We start from the raw sequence: 18463 nt of genomic DNA, 5'->3' as shown, positions 1-18463 counted from the left end.
GGGCTGGGCGAGGACCTGGTGGATCCCCTGGCCGGGGGGGGGAGGGGGAGCGGGGCGTGTCCCTTCGCCCCGGGCCGAGTCCATCTCCCTTCCGGCTCGCGGCCCTGCGCGCGCGGCGCCTCAGGGAGCAGCCCCCGCCCGTCGAGAGACCTGACTGGCTCGCGGCGCGCGCGCGGGCGGGAACGTGCGGCGCGGGGCCGCTTCGCAAGTCTGGGAGCGGGCAAGGGCCGCCCCTCCCCCCGCCGCCCCCGGGGCTCAGCGCTGGACAGAGACTGAGAGACAGACTGACACGAGCTGTGCGCTGACTGACACACACACACACACACACACACACACACAGTGTGAGACAGACTGACACGAGCTGTGCGCTGACTGACACACACACACACACACACTGTGTGAGACAGACTGACACGAGCTGTGCGCGCTGACACACACACATACACACACTGTGTGAGACAGACTGACACGAGCTGTGCGCGCTGACACACACACATACACACACTGTGTGAGACAGACTGACACGAGCTGTGCGCGCTGACACACACACATACACACACTGTGTGAGACAGACTGACACGAGCTGTGCGCTGACTGACTGACACACACACACACACACACACAGTGTGAGACAGACTGACACGAGCTGTGCGCTGACTGACTGACACACACACACACACACTGTGTGAGACAGACTGACACGAGCTGTGCGCTGACTGACTGACACACACACACACACACACACACACACAGTGTGAGACAGACTGACACGAGCTGTGCGCTGACTGACACACACACACACCGTGTGAGACAGACTGACACGAGCTGTGCGCTGACTGACTGACACACACACACACACACTGTGTGAGACAGACTGACACGAGCTGTGCGCTGACTGACTGACACACACACACACACACACAGTGTGAGACAGACTGACACGAGCTGTGCGCTGACTGACTGACACACACACACACCGTGTGAGACAGACTGACACGAGCTGTGCGCTGACTGACTGACACACACACACACACACTGTGTGAGACAGACTGACACGAGCTGTGCGCTGACTGACTGACACACACACACACACACACTGTGTGAGACAGACTGACACGAGCTGTGCGCGCTGACTGACTGACACACACACACACACACCCCGTGTGAGACAGACTGACACGAGCTGTGCGCTGACTGACTGACTGACACACACACACACACACACACACACACACCGTGTGAGACAGACTGACACGAGCTGTGCGCACTGACACACACACACACACCGTGTGAGACAGACTGACACGAGCTGTGTGCGCTGACTGACTGACACACACACACACCCCGTGTGAGAGAGACTGACAGGAGCTGTGTGCGCTGACTGACTGACACACACACACACACACACCGTGTGAGACAGACTGACAGGAGCTGTGCGCGCTGACACACACACACACACACCGTGTGAGACAGACTGACACGAGCTGTGCGCGCTGACACACACACACACACCGTGTGAGACAGACTGACACGAGCTGTGCGCGCTGACTGACTGACACACACACACACACACACACACTGTGAGACAGACTGACAGGAGCTGTGCGCGCTGACACACACACACACACACCGTGTGAGACAGACTGACACGAGCTGTGTGCGCTGACTGACTGACACACACACACACACACACCGTGTGAGACAGACTGACAGGAGCTGTGCGCTGACTGACTGACACACACACTGTGTGAGACAGACTGACACGAGCTGTGCGCGCTGACACACACACACACACCGTGTGAGACAGACTGACACGAGCTGTGTGCGCTGACACACACACACACACCGTGTGAGACAGACTGACACGAGCTGTGTGCGCTGACACACACACACACACCGTGTGAGACAGACTGACACGAGCTGTGTGCGCTGACACACACACACACACACACACACACTGTGAGACAGACTGTGACACGAGCTGTGTGCGCTGACACACACACACCGTGTGAGACAGACTGACACGAGCTGTGCGCGCTGACACACACACACACACCGTGTGAGACAGACTGACACGAGCTGTGCGCGCTGACTGACTGACACACACACACACACACTGTGAGACAGACTGACAGGAGCTGTGCGCGCTGACACACACACACACACACCGTGTGAGACAGACTGACACGAGCTGTGTGCGCTGACTGACTGACACACACACACACACACACCGTGTGAGAGACTGACAGGAGCTGTGCGCTGACTGACTGACACACACACTGTGTGAGACAGACTGACACGAGCTGTGCGCGCTGACACACACACACACACCGTGTGAGACAGACTGACACGAGCTGTGTGCGCTGACACACACACACACACCGTGTGAGACAGACTGACACGAGCTGTGTGCGCTGACACACACACACACACCGTGTGAGACAGACTGACACGAGCTGTGTGCGCTGACACACACACACACACACACTGTGAGACAGACTGTGACACGAGCTGTGCGCGCTGACACACACATACACACACTGTGTGAGACAGACTGTGACACGAGCTGTGTGCGCTGACACACACACACACACACCGTGTGAGACAGACTGACACGAGCTGTGCGCGCTGACACACACACATACACACACTGTGTGAGACAGACTGACACGAGCTGTGTGCGCTGACACACACACACACCGTGTGAGACAGACTGACACGAGCTGTATGCGCTGACACACACACACACACTGTGTGAGACAGACTGACACGAGCTGTGTGCGCTCACACATACACACACACTGTGTGAGACAGACTGACACGAGCTGTGTGCGCTCACACACACACACACACACACACAGTGTGAGACAGACTGACACGAGCTGTGTGCGCTGACTGACTGACACACACACTGTGAGAGACTGTGACACGAGCTGTGCGCTGACTGACACACACACACAGTGTGAGACAGACTGTGACACGAGCTGTGTGCGCTCACACACACACACACTGTGTGAGACAGACTGTGACAAGTTGTGTGTGCTGACACACACACACTGTGTGAGACAGACTGTGACACGAGTTGTGTTTTTCTGGAAAAGCACTGATGATTTTACATTAGATCGTCAGTGCTTTTCCGGAAATTCAAGCAGCCAGTGTAGACAGCTGGCAAGTTTTTCCGCAAAAGCAGATGATTTTCCGGAAAAACCTTGCCAGTGTAGACACAGCCTATGTGTTTATTTTTCACAAATAATTGTTTTTGTACTTCTTCAGCAATTGCTGATAAAAATGATTACCAATAGTACCTGTGGGCTGATGCATGGTGAGGTTGAATGGATGTGGGTTTTGAGCTGATAATAAAAGAGAAGGATGAATCTTGTGTAATAAATTGCTTAAATATCTTGCAAAACTAATACTGAAGGCCAAATTATAGAGGTCAACTGAGTCAGATTTTGAAGGTCACAGCAGTAATATGGCCATAGTATCTTGTAAGGGTACTGCCAGGCGTTATAGAAAAATTCCAGTATTATCAGTATCACTGTTCACTATCCCCTCACTCTTTTCTTCCACTGTTCTGAGTATACTCCAAAAAACAACGTCTTCATAGCAGACACCCAAAGTCAAGGACTGTTTCCTTAGTCATGTCTCCTTACTGCTCCTGGAATGTTACTAGTTCTTTGGGACAGCAATGTGCAGACAGTCAGGAAATCCACACTACTACATTTGCACTGCAGCTTCTAAGTTAGCAAATACTTCTCTTCTTGTCTTAATCTTACTCACAATCAGAAAGAGGCTAGTTCATGGGGGAGGGGAAAAGGAGCCTTGCACAAAAATTACCTGAGCTTTTCACATCAAAATAGCCTGGCTTTTGTTTGCAGAAAATACCTTTCTTGTTTGAGAAAAATTCCAGATGAGACCAAAACATTTGTAAAACAAAATGTCACTACATTATTCTCAAGGTAGAACACTTTTTCTTGCAGGTATCCAGTGTACAGTAATTACTCGCTTAACACGTGCCCGCTTAACACGTTTTTGAGAGCATGATTTTTGGAGGGGAACATTTTTTTAACATGACCGTCCCCAAAATAACATGGTTTCCCCAGCTGGCCAGTTGCCAGCGGCTGTGCGGGGCTTCCCCTGCTTCCCTGCAAAGCGGCAGAGGGTTTGCCACGCTGTTTCTCGGTGATCCCCTCTCACCGGACGCCTTGCTCCCTCTCCTCCGACCCAGCTTGCAGGCCAGTGGCTGGGTTTCCCCAGCTGTCCAGTCACCAGTGGCTGTGCTGGGCTTCCCCCGCCTCCCTTCAAAGCGGCGGAGGGTTTGCTGCTCGCTGCGCCATTCCCCGGAGACCCCCTCTTGCTGGACACCTTGCTCCCTCTCCTCCAACCCAGCTTGCAGGCCAGCGGCTAGGTTTCCCCATTCCCCACCGCTTGAATGCAATCCCCCTATTTTCCATTATTTTCAATGGGAAAGTTGACCCCGCATAACACGTTTTCACTTAACACAATCATTTTCTGAAACGTATCTATCGTGTTAAATGACGAATTACTGTACATTATAAAATACCTATGTGGAATCCTTCAAATTCCTAAGTCTGGCTTTCATAGTAGTACATTTGTAATACAGTACTTGGATGTGATGATTCTATGGTATCATGTGAAAATGTTCTTCAAAAAGCAAGAGAGAATTTCAGATAGCATGGCTCTTTATCCTGCAAGTGCATGCTTAGGAAAATCCAGAAATTCCTGCTTCCCTTAATGGGAAAAGTGTACTCAGGAAAAAAGTAGTCCAGACTAGTTATATACATACATTTCTTTAATAGGGCTAACTAAACAGAGCTGAAAACTATGATCCAAATTAGCAAAAAGGAAGATATTAATCAGAAAAACATGATTGATAATAGGGAATCATTTCATTGATCTGATTGGGGATAGGGATATGAACGATTAGTCGACTAGATGCTTCCCCACCCCCCCATTTGCTACCTTTATCAGAAAGAGGCAGCAAGAGCGGGAAGAGGTAGAGGTGTTTCAAAGCAGCAGCACCAAGTGGAGCCTGGGGCCAAACCCTGAGCTCCACGCGGCGCTGCTGCTTTGAAACACTGCATTTCAAAGTGGCAGTGCCACATGGGGCCTGGGATCAGCTGGGGACTCCCTCGCTGACCCTGGATTCCATGCAGCACTGCCTGGGGACACCCTAGCTGGTCCTGGGCTACACGCAGTGTTTCAAAGAGGCAGCACTGCCTGGAGTCAATTGGAGACTCCCCCACTGAAACCAGGCTCCACACAGCACTTTCACCTTTGAAGTGTAGCTACAGCCCTAGGGCTGTAGCTACATTTCAAAGGCAGAGGCATCCTATTGACTAATCGAATAGTCAATGCAAAATGCATCAACTGATTAATCAAATACGTGATATTTAACATCCCTAATTGTGGAACTCCCCTTTTCTCCCTGATGCCCCCCCCTCCCGTTTCTTCCTTATGAACCTCAGTCTCTTACATACACAAATAGTCTACTTTCCATAGTTGCCTGTAGTGGAAAACACAAGAGGGTACTTCATCCTCTATGTTTCAGTTGTTTGGAGAAAATAAAAAATAATTGACATAAAATAGAATCATAGAACTAGAAGGAACCTCGATGTCATCAAGTCCAGTCCCCTGCACTCCCTTGAAGTCATCAAGTCCAGTCCCCTGCACTCATGGCTGGACCAAGCACCACGTACATCATCCCTCACAGGTATTTGTCCAATCTGCTCTTAAAAATCTCCAATGATGGAGATTCCACAACCTCCCAAAGCAATTTATTTCAGTGCTTAACCACTTGGACAGTTAGGAACCTTTTCCTAATGTCCAGCCTAAAACTCTTGCAATTTAAGCCCATTGCTTCTTGTCCTATCATCAGAAGTTAAGGAGAATCTTCCTCTAACAACCTTTTCGGTACTTGAAAGTTATCTTCTCTCTTCCAGGCTAAACAATTTTTATTTCAATTTTCCCTCATAGGTCATGTTTTCTAGATCTTTTAATCATTTTTGTTCCTCTTCTGTGGACTTTTTTTTTCAATTTGTCCACATATTTCCTGAAATGTGACACCCAGAACTGGACGCAATAATGCAGTTGAGGCCTAATCATTGCATAGTAGAGTGGGAGAGTTACTTCTTGTGACTTGCTTACATCCCAGAATGATGTTTGCTTTTTTACAAGTGTTGCACTACTGACTCATATTTAACTTGAACAAAATACAGGACTATGTAGCACTTTAAAGACTAACAAGATGGTTTATTAGATGATGAGCTTTCGTGGGCCAGACCCACTTCCTGGTCTGGCCCACGAAAGCTCATCATCTAATAAACCATCTTGTTAGTCTTTAAAGTGCTACATAGTCCTGTATTTTGTTTCAGCTACACCAGACTAACACGGCTACATTTCTATCACTATTCTCATATTTAACTTGTGGTCCACTATGACTCCCTAGATCCCTTTCTACAGTGCTCCTTCCTTACTCAATTAAGAATACTTTGAGTTCATTAACTGAGAATAGTAATCTCTCTAGCTTCATATAAATATATATAATACTAGAGTTTAAAAACTGTCTGCTTTGTAGCCTGCCTAAAAAGGAGCCAACTCATTATTGCAGGCCACTTTTGTGGTTGTAGTATGTGACGTCCAGTCATAAGTCTTGAGATTTTGCAGGCAGCTTCAAGACTTGAAAATTTCTTTCTCTGGCCTGAATCTCTGATTGAAAGCCCAAGGTGAGAAAACTATGTTCTGATCTCTTTTTTCTCACTTTCAGTTGCATGCTTTTCTGGATAGTAAAATCAGAAACAACAGCCTTTCTTTTTGTTTTTGTCTTTTCTCCTAGGAGGGTTATTTTGGTTTTTAGTTTTACAACTGGTATAACTTGTGGCCCATTTTCCAACTAGGAATGATATACAAGATAAGCTGAAGGTATATTTATTTTATTTAATTAAGTTTGTATCTTTTCATTGTGGTCCAAGGTCCATAAAGGTTGAACTGCCACTGGCTGTAATTTATAAATATAATGGTATGTGTTAAGGATGGCATTCAATATTAATATTCGGTTTTTCCACAGATGTTAAGGTCAGAAGATACCTTTATGAGCATATAGGCTGACCTAAATAATGCTTATCATAGAGTTTCACCCAATGATCCTTGAATCTAACCCACTGACTTGCTTAAGGTTGAAGTAGGGCACATCTGTTAGAAAGACATTCAACCCTGATAAAAGATGTCCTGTTTGCTAACATTTTTTCAGTTTGTTGTAATCGTAATACTAGTAAAGATTTTTTGTGTGTTTATTATAATAAAACCGTACATTGAAATTCATTTTGTATCAGGTCCAGTATTCTCAAATGATCTACACAGGTTCCCAGCGTCAGATTCTTATAATCATAAACCTTTGCTGACTTTCTGATTTCTCTGGGGACAAGCTGTTAGAAAGATCAGGTCTCATTACAGCTAATTGTGTACTTAGCAGTAAGCAATTTTGAAGGTGTTTACATTGTGCCCTCCGTATAATCTTTTTGAAAGTCGCAATAAGTCATTCTGTTTCCTTATTATAATCACTGTGATAGGGTTAGGGGAAGACGGGTTCCATGTGGCATCAGAAATTTCACTGTTTTAGAGGCTGCAAAATTTAGATACTATTTTCTGATCTAAAGCCAGAATAATTCTCAGTGCATTGATAGCTGAGCTTGTTGTCATGATATGCATAGTTACTTCACATTGCATGCATTTAGCAAGCACAAAAACAGTAAAATCAACATTTAAAAACGTAGCAGCTAAATCAATTCAAACCAATAGCTCAGATCAGGGAAGGTCAGCTATAGAAATAATAGAATCATAGAACACTAGAACTGGAAGGGACCTCAAAGATCATCAGGTGGGCAGGGAACTAAGCTCAATGACCTCTTGAGGACCCTTCCAGTTGTAGTATTCTAAGTCCAGTCCCCTGCCCTCTCAGTAGGACCAAGCTCTGTCTAGATCATGGGTTCCCAAACTGGGGGGCGTGAAGAAATTCCAGGGGGGGCACGAGGTGATCCAACCCCCCCATCAAGTTTTGCTGCCCCAGTCCGTTCCTTTTTTTTTCCCCTCAACGAGTTTTGCTGTTATTTTGGAGGGGGGGGGACGTGAGGGTTTCTCAAAAATCAAAAAGGGGGCGTGATGCCGAAAAGTTTGGGAACCACTGGTCTAGATCATCCCTGATGGATGTCTATCCAACCTACTCTTAAATATCTCCAGCGATGGAGATTCTGTAACCTCCGTAGGCAATTTATTCCAGTGTTTCACCACCCTGACAAGAAACTTTTCTCATGTCTACCCTAAACTTCCCTTGCTGCAATTCAAACCCATTGCTTCTTGTCCTTTCATCAGAGGGGAAGGAGAACAATTTTTCTCCCTCCTCCTTGTGAATATTTGGACATACAATGGTCTAATGGTGATTTTCATAATGTGGCTGAGAACCTTTCACTATTTGATCAGTATCAACATCCAAATTTACCCAACAAACATCCATATAAGAAAGGGGCTTTATACCTCCTCCTCAGCATTACGGTGGTTTTTATTTAGATCAGAGCTTAGCAGTGATCCTACTAGATCCCGGATTATTGGAAATGAGGAATAAGAGGCACCTGAGTAAAAGCATAGGTAGCGAGTGACCCCATAATTTGAGGCTTCTTTCAAAAAAAAAAAATATTTAAACTATATTTCCCCATTACACAGGGAACACCCTGCCTCAGCTGACCCATTAAGCCTCTATCCAATTCTCATTCAAATTCTACAGTTTAGTGTATGGGTCCGGTGGCGGCAGCAGTGGTTTGTAATGTACAGGAGGCGATCATAGTAGGAAGAGATCAGTAATTCTCAACCAGGGGCATGCAGAGGTCTCCAAGATGGTACATCAACTCATCTAGATATTTGCCTAGTAATACAAGAGGCTACATATAAAAGACAGTGAAAACTAAAATTTCATACAATGACTTGTTTATACTACTCTATGTACTATACACTGAAATATAAATACAATAATTAAATTCCTACTGATTTATATTATAATGAGAAAGTAAACAATTTTTCAGTAACAATGTGTGTGAACTTTATTTTTATGTCTGACTTTATAAGCAAGTAGCGTTTAAATGAATGTGAAACTTGGGAGTACCCAAGACAAACCAGACTACTGAAAGGGTATAGTATTCTGGAAAGGCTGAGAGCCACTGGACTAGATAATGTAATGGTTCATTCAGGCCTTAAACTTTATGATTCAAAGACTATCAATTAGTGAATTAACAATTCACTAGATTAAGGAAAAGATAGTTGATTCTTATTTTATGAATTTATAAGAACAAAATAGCAAATTGTACTGGCAGTTGCCCTACTCTAGCCGGAGGGGGCTAAAGCAGGCTAGAGGGAGCATGTGCAAAACCTGGGCCAATTAGGAAGAGACTTTTAAAAAGCCAATCAGAGGGCAGCCCTCTATAAAAGGAGCTTCTTAGCAGGGAGCAGTTGGATTTTGATCAGGGAGGGTGCAGGACTGGTTCCCAGGGAAGCACCTTAGAGAAATCATTGCTACACAGGCTCAGGGGAGCAGGAGAGACTGAAGCTTCAGCATGACATCTGCCAGACTGCAGACCTTGATGCAAGGGTCAAGGATCACAGAGGAAGTGGCCCAGGTCACAGGAGGCAGTAGAGGTGTTGAGGAGGGCAGGGCAAGGCTGCCGCCAGAGGGTTCCCGGGTCAGGACTCAGAGTAGTGGGTGCGCTGGATCCCTTCCCTTTCCCCTTGCACTGTACCTAGCCACGCTGAGGAGTGGCCTTTATGGACTAGAGCTTGCACCTGAGGTGAGGGGCTAGACTGAGGTTACAGTTGGCCATGGTGGCAAGCATGAGACTGAGGACAGCTAATACCCCCAGAAACGGGGTGAGAAACCAGTGTGGTGGGCACTGCCAGAGGGTAGTGTCCTGAAGAGGACGTCATGATCTGGGGAGTGATACAGGTCCAGAACAGTGAGGAAAGTGTGTGGAGCAATGATGGGTAAAACACCAGCCAGGAGGGGGGCACCCTGCTGTGGACAGAGCTAATTCCCAGTGTGACCAGGGCACCATGGTGGTGAGTTCACAACCCATTGCACATATTTTAGGGCATATATATACTTTTGTATCTCTCTTTTCCCTACTCCCCACCCATCAGACATTGCAGGTCTTCTGAGAAGTTATGCTTTTTGGATATGGGGACCAGTTCTGCCTTCCTATTATTTATATATCACGCAGTTCATTAGAATCACAGAGCTGGAAGACACCTAAGGAAGTCATCAAGTCCAGGCCCCTGCGCAAGGCAGGACCGATCACAACTAAATCAACCCAGCCATGGCTTTGTCAATCCGAGACGTAAAAACCTCTAGGGATGGAGATTCTACCACCTCCCTAGGTAACCCATTCCAGTACTTCACCACCCTCCTAATGAAACAGTGTTTCCTAATGTCCAACCTAGACCTCCCGCACTGTAACTTGAGACCACTGCTCTTTGTTCTGCCATCTGTCACTACTGTGATCAGTCTTTCTCCATCCTCTTTGGAACCTCCCTTCAGGAAGTTGAAGGCTGCTATCAAATCCCCCCCTTACTCTTCTCTTCTGCAGACTAAACAAACCCAAATCTTTCAGTCTCTCCTCATAGGTCATGCTCTCTAGCCCCCTAATCATTTTGGTCACCCTCCCCTGGACTCTCTCCAGACACATCCTTTCTATAGCGTACACATCCTTTCTATAGCGGGGGACCCAGAACTGGACACAATACTCCAGGTATGGTCTCACCAGAGCCGAATAATCACTTCTCTAGATCTGCTGGCAATGCTCCTCCTAATGCATCCTAATATGCCATTAGCCTTCTCAGCTACAAGGGCACACTGTTGACTCATATCCAGCTTCTCATCCACTGTAATCCCCAGGTCCTTTTCTGCAGAACTGCTACTTAGCCATTCGGTCCCCAGCCTGTAACAATGTTTGGGATTCTTCCGTCCCAAGTACAGGACTCTACACTTGTCCTTGTTGAACGTCATCAGATTTCTTTTGGCCCAATCCTCTAACCTGTCTAGGTCACTCTGAACCCTATCCCTGCCCTCCAGCATATCTACCTCTCCTCCTAGTTTAGTGTCATCTGCAAACCTGCTGAGAGTGCAATCCATCTCCTCATCCAGGTCATTAATAAAGATGTTGAACAAAACCAGTCCTAGAACCTATCTCTGGGGCATTCCACTAGAAACCGATTGCCAATCTGACATCGAGCCATTGATCACTAATCGTTGGGCCTGACATTCTAGCCAGCTTTCTATCCATCTTAAGAGTCCATTTATCCAATCCATACTCCCTGAACTTGCTGGTAAGAATACTGTGGGAGACCATATCTAAAGCTTTGCTAAAGTCAAGATATATCACATCCAATGACTCTTCCATATCCACAGAGCCAGTTACCTCATCATAGAAGCTAATCAGATTGGTTAGGCATGACTTGCCCTTGGTGAGTCCATGTTGACTATTCCTGATCACTTTCCCCTCTTCCAAGTGCCTCAAAATGGATTCCCTGAGGATCCCCTCCATGATTTTTCCAGGGACTGAGGAAAGGCTGATTGGTCTGTAGTTCCCTGGAAAGTCCATCTTCCCTTTTTTTAAAGATGGGCACTACATTTGTCTTTTTCCAATCATCCAGGATCTCGCCCAATCTCCACGAGTGTAGAGCCAAAGGCTCTGCAATGACATTTGCCAATTCCCTTGGATGCATTAAATCCAGACCCATGGATTTGTGTATGTTTAGCTTTTCTAAATAGTTCTTAACCTGTTCTTTCCCCACCAAGAGGCATCCACCTCCTTCCCACACTGTGCTGTCTAGTGCATTAGTCTGGGAGCTGACCTTGTCTGTGAAGACAGAGGCACAGAAAGCATTGAGTACTTCAGCTTTTCCCACATCCTCTGTCACTAGGTAACCTCCCTCATCCAGTAAGGGCCCCACCCCCTCTCTGATCACCCTCTTATTGCCAACATGCCTATGTAAACCTTTCTTGTTACCCTTCACTTCCCTTGCTAGCTGCAATTCCAGTTGCACTTTTGCCTTCCTGATAACTCCCCTGCATTCTTGAGCAATATATTTATACTCCTCCCTAGTCATCTGTCCAAGTTTCCACTTCTTCTAGGCTTCCTTTTTGTGTTTAAGCTCCCCAAGGATTTCCCCGGTAAGGCAATCTGGTTGCCTGCCATATTTGCTTTTCCTACTGCACATCGGGATGGTTTCTTCCTGTGCCTTCACTAAGGCTTCTTTAAAATACTTCCAGCTCTCCTGGACTCTTTCCCCTTCTTGTAAGCATCCCAAGGAATCCTGCCCATCAGTTCTGAGGGAGTCAAAGTCTGCTTTTCTGAAGTCCAGCATGTGTATTTTGCTACTCTCCTTTCTTTCTTTGGTCAAGATCCTGAAATCTACCATCTCAGTCACTGCTTCCGAGGTTGTCACCCACCTCTATTTCCTCTACTAGTTCCTCCCTGATTGTGAACAGCAGGTCAAGGTGCGCACGGCCCCTGCTCAGATCCTTCAGCACATTTACCAAGTTATCCCCACAAGGGGCCTACAGACATTACTACAATATAGGGATGTTAAATATCAGTTCATAGAACAGTCGATTGACCTCAAGAATTCTTGTCACTTACTCAACTATTCTATAGTCCCTTGGGGTTGGGGGCCAGCAGCCAGTGCACTCCGGCCCCACTCCAGAGGATCTCCCAGCCACTTTGTACTGCTGCATCTGTCAGAGCCAGTTTAAAAAACAGTTCCTTGCATGGACCAACTGCCTGTGCCCTGCGCTTCTGCCTCTGATACAGAGGCAGCAGCCCCTGTCCAGCAGGGGGGCTGAGCTCCCGGACCCGGCACGAGCTGGAACTGAGCTGGGCTGCCTGTCCCACCCGCCTGCCTCCTAATGCCTCTGCATTTAAAGTGCATGTCCTGGACCCATTCTGAACCAGGCTGCTGGCCAGCCTACTAAAAATTTACTGGGATTGGGGGAAATGCATGTTGTCTATACTCTATAGCATTAACCGATAAGCTTTTGCTTATCAGTTAATTGCCTACACTCTTACAGCCTTACTGCAATATAAATATGTAACATTGCATAATAGGAAATAATTTAGAGGCACAAATGGAATTCCACTGATGATAGAAGTCACACAACTAAAACTCAGTTAATAGTATATTTAAGGCAATGTCTGTATTCACTGGATGCAAAAAGTTGAATGAATTGCTGTATGTCACACTGCGTCAAAGAAAAGTTGCTAAGCATGAAAAAGGAGCTTTGTGTGAATATTGATTTCTCTAGAGATTAGCTGAATGACCTGTTTTTTAAACTGAAGTAGGCCCAGTCTTTGTTTGGAAATCAAACATTCTTCCTGATCTAGATCAACAAATGTCAATTTTCATAGCTGAATGAAGGCCAAATGGACTGAAGCTGAATTATTGGTATGTTTTCAATAGAAATCTCTAAATGTGGATAGGAGGAGAAGGGGTGGTGAGGAGGAGATTAAATTCCATCCCTTACAATTGCACTGTGAAATTACTGTCTTTCATTCCAGAGTCACATACAAAGAATCTGAACTATGTAAAGCTGCACTTGTATGTTCACTTGAACATGATCTGTATTTGCATTCCTTAAGTTAGTGGGTGCTTTACGCATGAACAAAGAAGAGAACTCCATAGTTATTACTGACTTTAGTATTGGAGAACTTTGGGATTGCCACAACCTATTTAGAAACACTTGTCACAATGATGCATTGTTACCCATTTTAAGGCTCTTCATTTAGAGCTACTCAGCAGAGGGGTGAAATGCCAGGCAACATAAACCCAACAGCCATTAAAATATTCCTCTTCCTGCTGGCTTCTTTCCTTCACAATTCCTTTCACTCACCTCATTCTCTCTCTCTCTTTTTTTTTTTTTAAACAGATCCTTTCTTTTCTCTAGCACAATTTTTAACTACTCCTCCCGCTCATTACCATCACAGTGTCCCATTTATCACTACTAAGACTGGCACATGAACCCACACTGCTTAAAAACAGCATATACTATGTTAAACTTCTCTGAAAACATTAATCAGAAATTTAAGTAATGGGAGCAGTAATGTTGGAAGTTGAGTTTTATTAAACTCTTTTAGCAGTCTCCTGTTACAGGATTTTTTTTTATATTTTCCCCCACCAATATTGGTTATAAAAGCCAATTCAGTAGAAGGTAATCTTTGCTGATACAAGGAATGGGTATCCAGTAGGAAGTGAAGGGCCTGTTCCAGTCTTTGCCCCTCTGCCCCCAGTGAGAACAGTTGGCAGTTCCCACTAGGCGCCACAGCAAAAGGAGATTTCGTACACTCCCACTGCCCCCAGGCCCATGAGGGCCTGGGGAGCACACAAAGTCCTTTGCCCCCTGTCCTGCCAGGGGTACAGGACAGCTAGAGAGAACTGCTGGCTGTTTTAAAGTAGCTGGCGGTTCCCTCTGATGCCACATCCCCCCACCCCGGTGTCAGGGTAAGATCTTGTGTGGGGGTGGGGAGGGAGCACACAGTCTCTCACTCCCTGCCTCCCGCCCGCCCTGCCAAGGGCATACAGTGGCTAGAGAGAACTGCTGTTTTAAAACAGCTGGCAGTTCCCTCTGATGCCATACACCCGGCAGGGGAGAGAGGGGGGAGCGTTGAGAGAGAGAGAGAGAGAGAGACTTTACACCCTCCCCTGTCCCCAGGTCTTGATTGGCTTGGCAGGCCACATCCAGCTCGCAGAGGCAGTCTTGTCCACCTCTAAGGTAGACTGTTGTCAAGAATGTTCAGAATTAAAATGTTCAGTATTGCAATTTAAAAAAATGCTGTAAATGATTGTTGTAATGGCATATTCCATGTTCTTTGTGGGAATTTGCTTATGAATGAGACCTATCTGGACTGCTTTATATATCACTGCAAAGGCTATAATCCACTGAATACAGTTAGCTCTTTTGTATGATTTGTATTCATTATCATTCCTATATTTGGAGTTAGAAATAAGTAAAAGCCTATGTGACTAATGAAGTCATGCTAAGTGAGGACTATTAGTAATACTCAACTTAATGGTCTAATACTCAGGACTATGATTTGTAAATGGACTTGTTTTTTCTGTGAGCAGGGACTATGGTGGCTCCAACTAACACGTGTCCATGTCACCTGATGCTGGGATACATTTTGGATACTGTATTTTCTTACATGAGCAGAGGGAAAGTTTCCTAAACACAGATTCCTCTCTTTGCAAAAACCTATTTAAGGGTGAGGTCATCTAGATCATCAGTTCTTCCTTGCTACCCCACCCAAGATGACTGCTGGAAACTATGACTGAACAAGGGGAAGAAACTGGACCCATACAGGAAGGATGTCTAATCTAAAGATTATCAGGGCACCTTTTTACAGAGATATTACATGTAACTAGTTTTCTTAGTGTATTAAGCTTAGCTTGTGTGTTCTGTTTTATTTTACTTAGTAACCGACTTTCACAGAGATCAGAGTTGGCTAAATCATAGAACACTATACCTGGAAGGAACCTCGAGAGGTCAGAATCCAGTCCCCTGCCATCATGGCAGGACCCAGTAGAACATAAGAACGGCTGTTCTGGGTCAGACCAAAGGTCCATCTAGCCCAGTAGCCTGACTGTCAACAGTGTCCAGCACCAGGTGCCCCAGAGAGGGTGGACAGAAGACAATGATCAAGCGATTCATCTCCTGCCATCCTTCTCCAGCCTCTGACAAACAGAGGCCAGGGACACCATTTCTGCCCCCTGGCTAATAGCCTTTTATGGCCCTAACCTCCATGAAATTATCTAGCTTCTCTTTAAACTTTGTTATAGTCCTAGCCTTCACAGCCTCCTCTGGCAAGGAGTTCCACAGGTTAACTACTTGCTGTGTGAAGAACTTTCTTTTATTAGTTTTAAACAGTACCGTCTAGACCATCCCTGATAGATGTCTATCTAACCTGCTCTTATATATCCCCAGAGATGGAGATTCCTTGACCTCCTTAGGCAATTTATCCAGTGCTTAACCACCTTGACAATTAGGAAGTTTTTCCTAATGTCCAACCTAAACCTCCCTTGCTGCAATTTAAGCCCATTGCTTCTTGTCCTATCCTCAGACACCAAAGAGAACAATTTTTCTCCCTCCTCCTTGTGATACCCTTTCAGATACCTGAAAACCGCTATCATGTCCCCTCTCAGTCTTCTCGTTTCCAAACTAAACAAGCCCAATTCTTTGTCTTCCTTCATAGGTCATGTTCTCTAAACCTTTAATCATGCTTGTTGCTCTTCTCTGGACCTTCTCCAATTTCTCCACATCTTTCTTGAAATGTGGTGCCCAGAACTGAACACAATACTCCAATTGAGGCCTAATCAGTGCAGAGTAGAGCAGAAGAATGACTTCTCGTGTCTTGCTCACAACACTCCTGTTAATGCATCCCAGAATCACGTTTGCTTTTTTTGCAATTGCATCACACTGACTCAGTTAGCTTGTTCTGTTAGACTTTGTTGTGTGATCTCTTATGGCCACTTAATAAAAGCACTTATTACTTAGTGTAAATAATTGCTGGTGGGGGTGGGGAAACGAGGATTGTGTGTGTACCTCTTTACATTGGAAAAGACAATGAATTTCATGAGCTTATACAATACAGCTCTCTGTACAGCAGTGTTCCTTAAACTTTTTAAGACCAAGGAACACCAAACATTTTTTTTTATGAGGAACACCAAGGATTTTTTGTTGAGCACAAAAAACAAAAGGTTGGGGGGAAGTTAAGGTCGCCTTCCTCTTTAAGGGTGGCCATTTTTAATTCTGTTGTTCTCCGCTGCACACTTCTGACTGCCTCGCAGCACACCAGAACACAGTTTAAGAAACACTGCTATTCAGCATAATACAGATTTATCTGGGGTTCAGCTTCCCAGAGGGCTGTGTACTTGAATGCTGGGAAAAGGTTTTACACAGTGCTGCCTACAGCGTGTGTCTGCAGCCTTGGGGATGTGGCGCTGTCCCTGTGTCCTGGCTGAAGCAACACTGGGTTTTTGCTCTCTACCAACTTACTAGGAAGTTTAAGACAAACTTTTTTTATATAAATTAAAGATTACATATTGAGGAACATGAAGAGGCTTGCAGGTAAAATCAACCTACAAGTTTCCCACCCTTTGAAGCTGCAATTTTTTTTCCTAGTTAAGGCCTACCTAACTGAACATGGCACAGTAGAAGTCAAGTATTACAGCAGAACAGATGCTGGGATCTGAACAACTAGTTATGGTATGCTGTTTACCTAGATGAAAAATAGTGATGTAAGTGCAGTGTGAAGAACCATTTGATGATCTATTCCAACCTGCATAATATAGACCAGGGGTTCCCAAACTTTGACACAGGAACCAGTAAATCCATTCACGAGCTTTTGGAGGACTGGTAACATTCATTTGCATATTCATTAAGCAAATTATGAATATGCAAATAAGTTGTTTCTGGTCCTCCCAAAGCCCCCAGTGCCAGCTTTAGCAAAGCTTTTGATATGGTCACCTATAATATTCTTGCCAGCAAGTTAAGGGAATATGGATTGGATAAATGGACTGTAAGATGGATAGAAAGCTGGCTACACCAGGGTTTCCCAAACTTTTTACTTTAGTTGGAACCCGTTTTTTTTTCCCAGTAGCTTTTTGCAGCCCAAAAATATAAACGCATATAAAAAAACCGAAAAATGAATACATTTTCACTGTTTCACCCAGTTGATACCTGCCCAGCCTAGGCTAGGGCTTGGGGGACCCGGCGCCACACGGGCACTCCGGGAGGTGGGAGCAGGAGCAGATTGGAGATAGGGTATCTGGCTAGGAGGGAGGGTGCAAGGAGGGGACTTGGGTAGGAGTTGGACCTCCCTGGTCTGGCATCTTCTGGACCTGACTGGTCCCACATGAGGGATTTTTTGGACCAGGGGAGGGCATTTCAGGGCCCCTGGATCCCCCCACCCCACTAGGCTTCTTTGCACTTCCCTCCCCTGCAACCCAACTGAGCTGCCCACCCCTAGTAGTTCCCTGCACCTCTCCCAAAACCATCCCCACAATCCAAGGGAGTGCAGCACCAGTTCCCTGCAGCCCCCACAGACCAGTTGAGCTGTCCTTCTGTTCCCTATGCCTTCCCCCATCCACCTCAGCCCACTTGAGCCCCGCACTGGTTCCCTGCATGCCTCCCCCACAGCACAGCTGAGCCCCATTTCCCTGCACCACTTCCCAAGCCCCACAAAACTACTAAACTACTGACCCAGCACTGCTTTCCTGCCTCTCCCTCCCCTTGAGTCTAGCCTCCGTTCCTGGCACCTCTCTCCTCCTACAGCCAAACTGAGCTCTGAGCGCCACACTTTCCCCCCTCCCCTGCAGCCCAGCACCCTGCACCTCCCTACTCCTGCAGTCC

Source organism: Pelodiscus sinensis, chromosome 22, assembly GCF_049634645.1.
Source record: "Pelodiscus sinensis isolate JC-2024 chromosome 22, ASM4963464v1, whole genome shotgun sequence".
NCBI lineage: Eukaryota > Metazoa > Chordata > Testudines > Trionychidae > Pelodiscus > Pelodiscus sinensis.
This window is presented reverse-complemented; position numbering follows the sequence as displayed.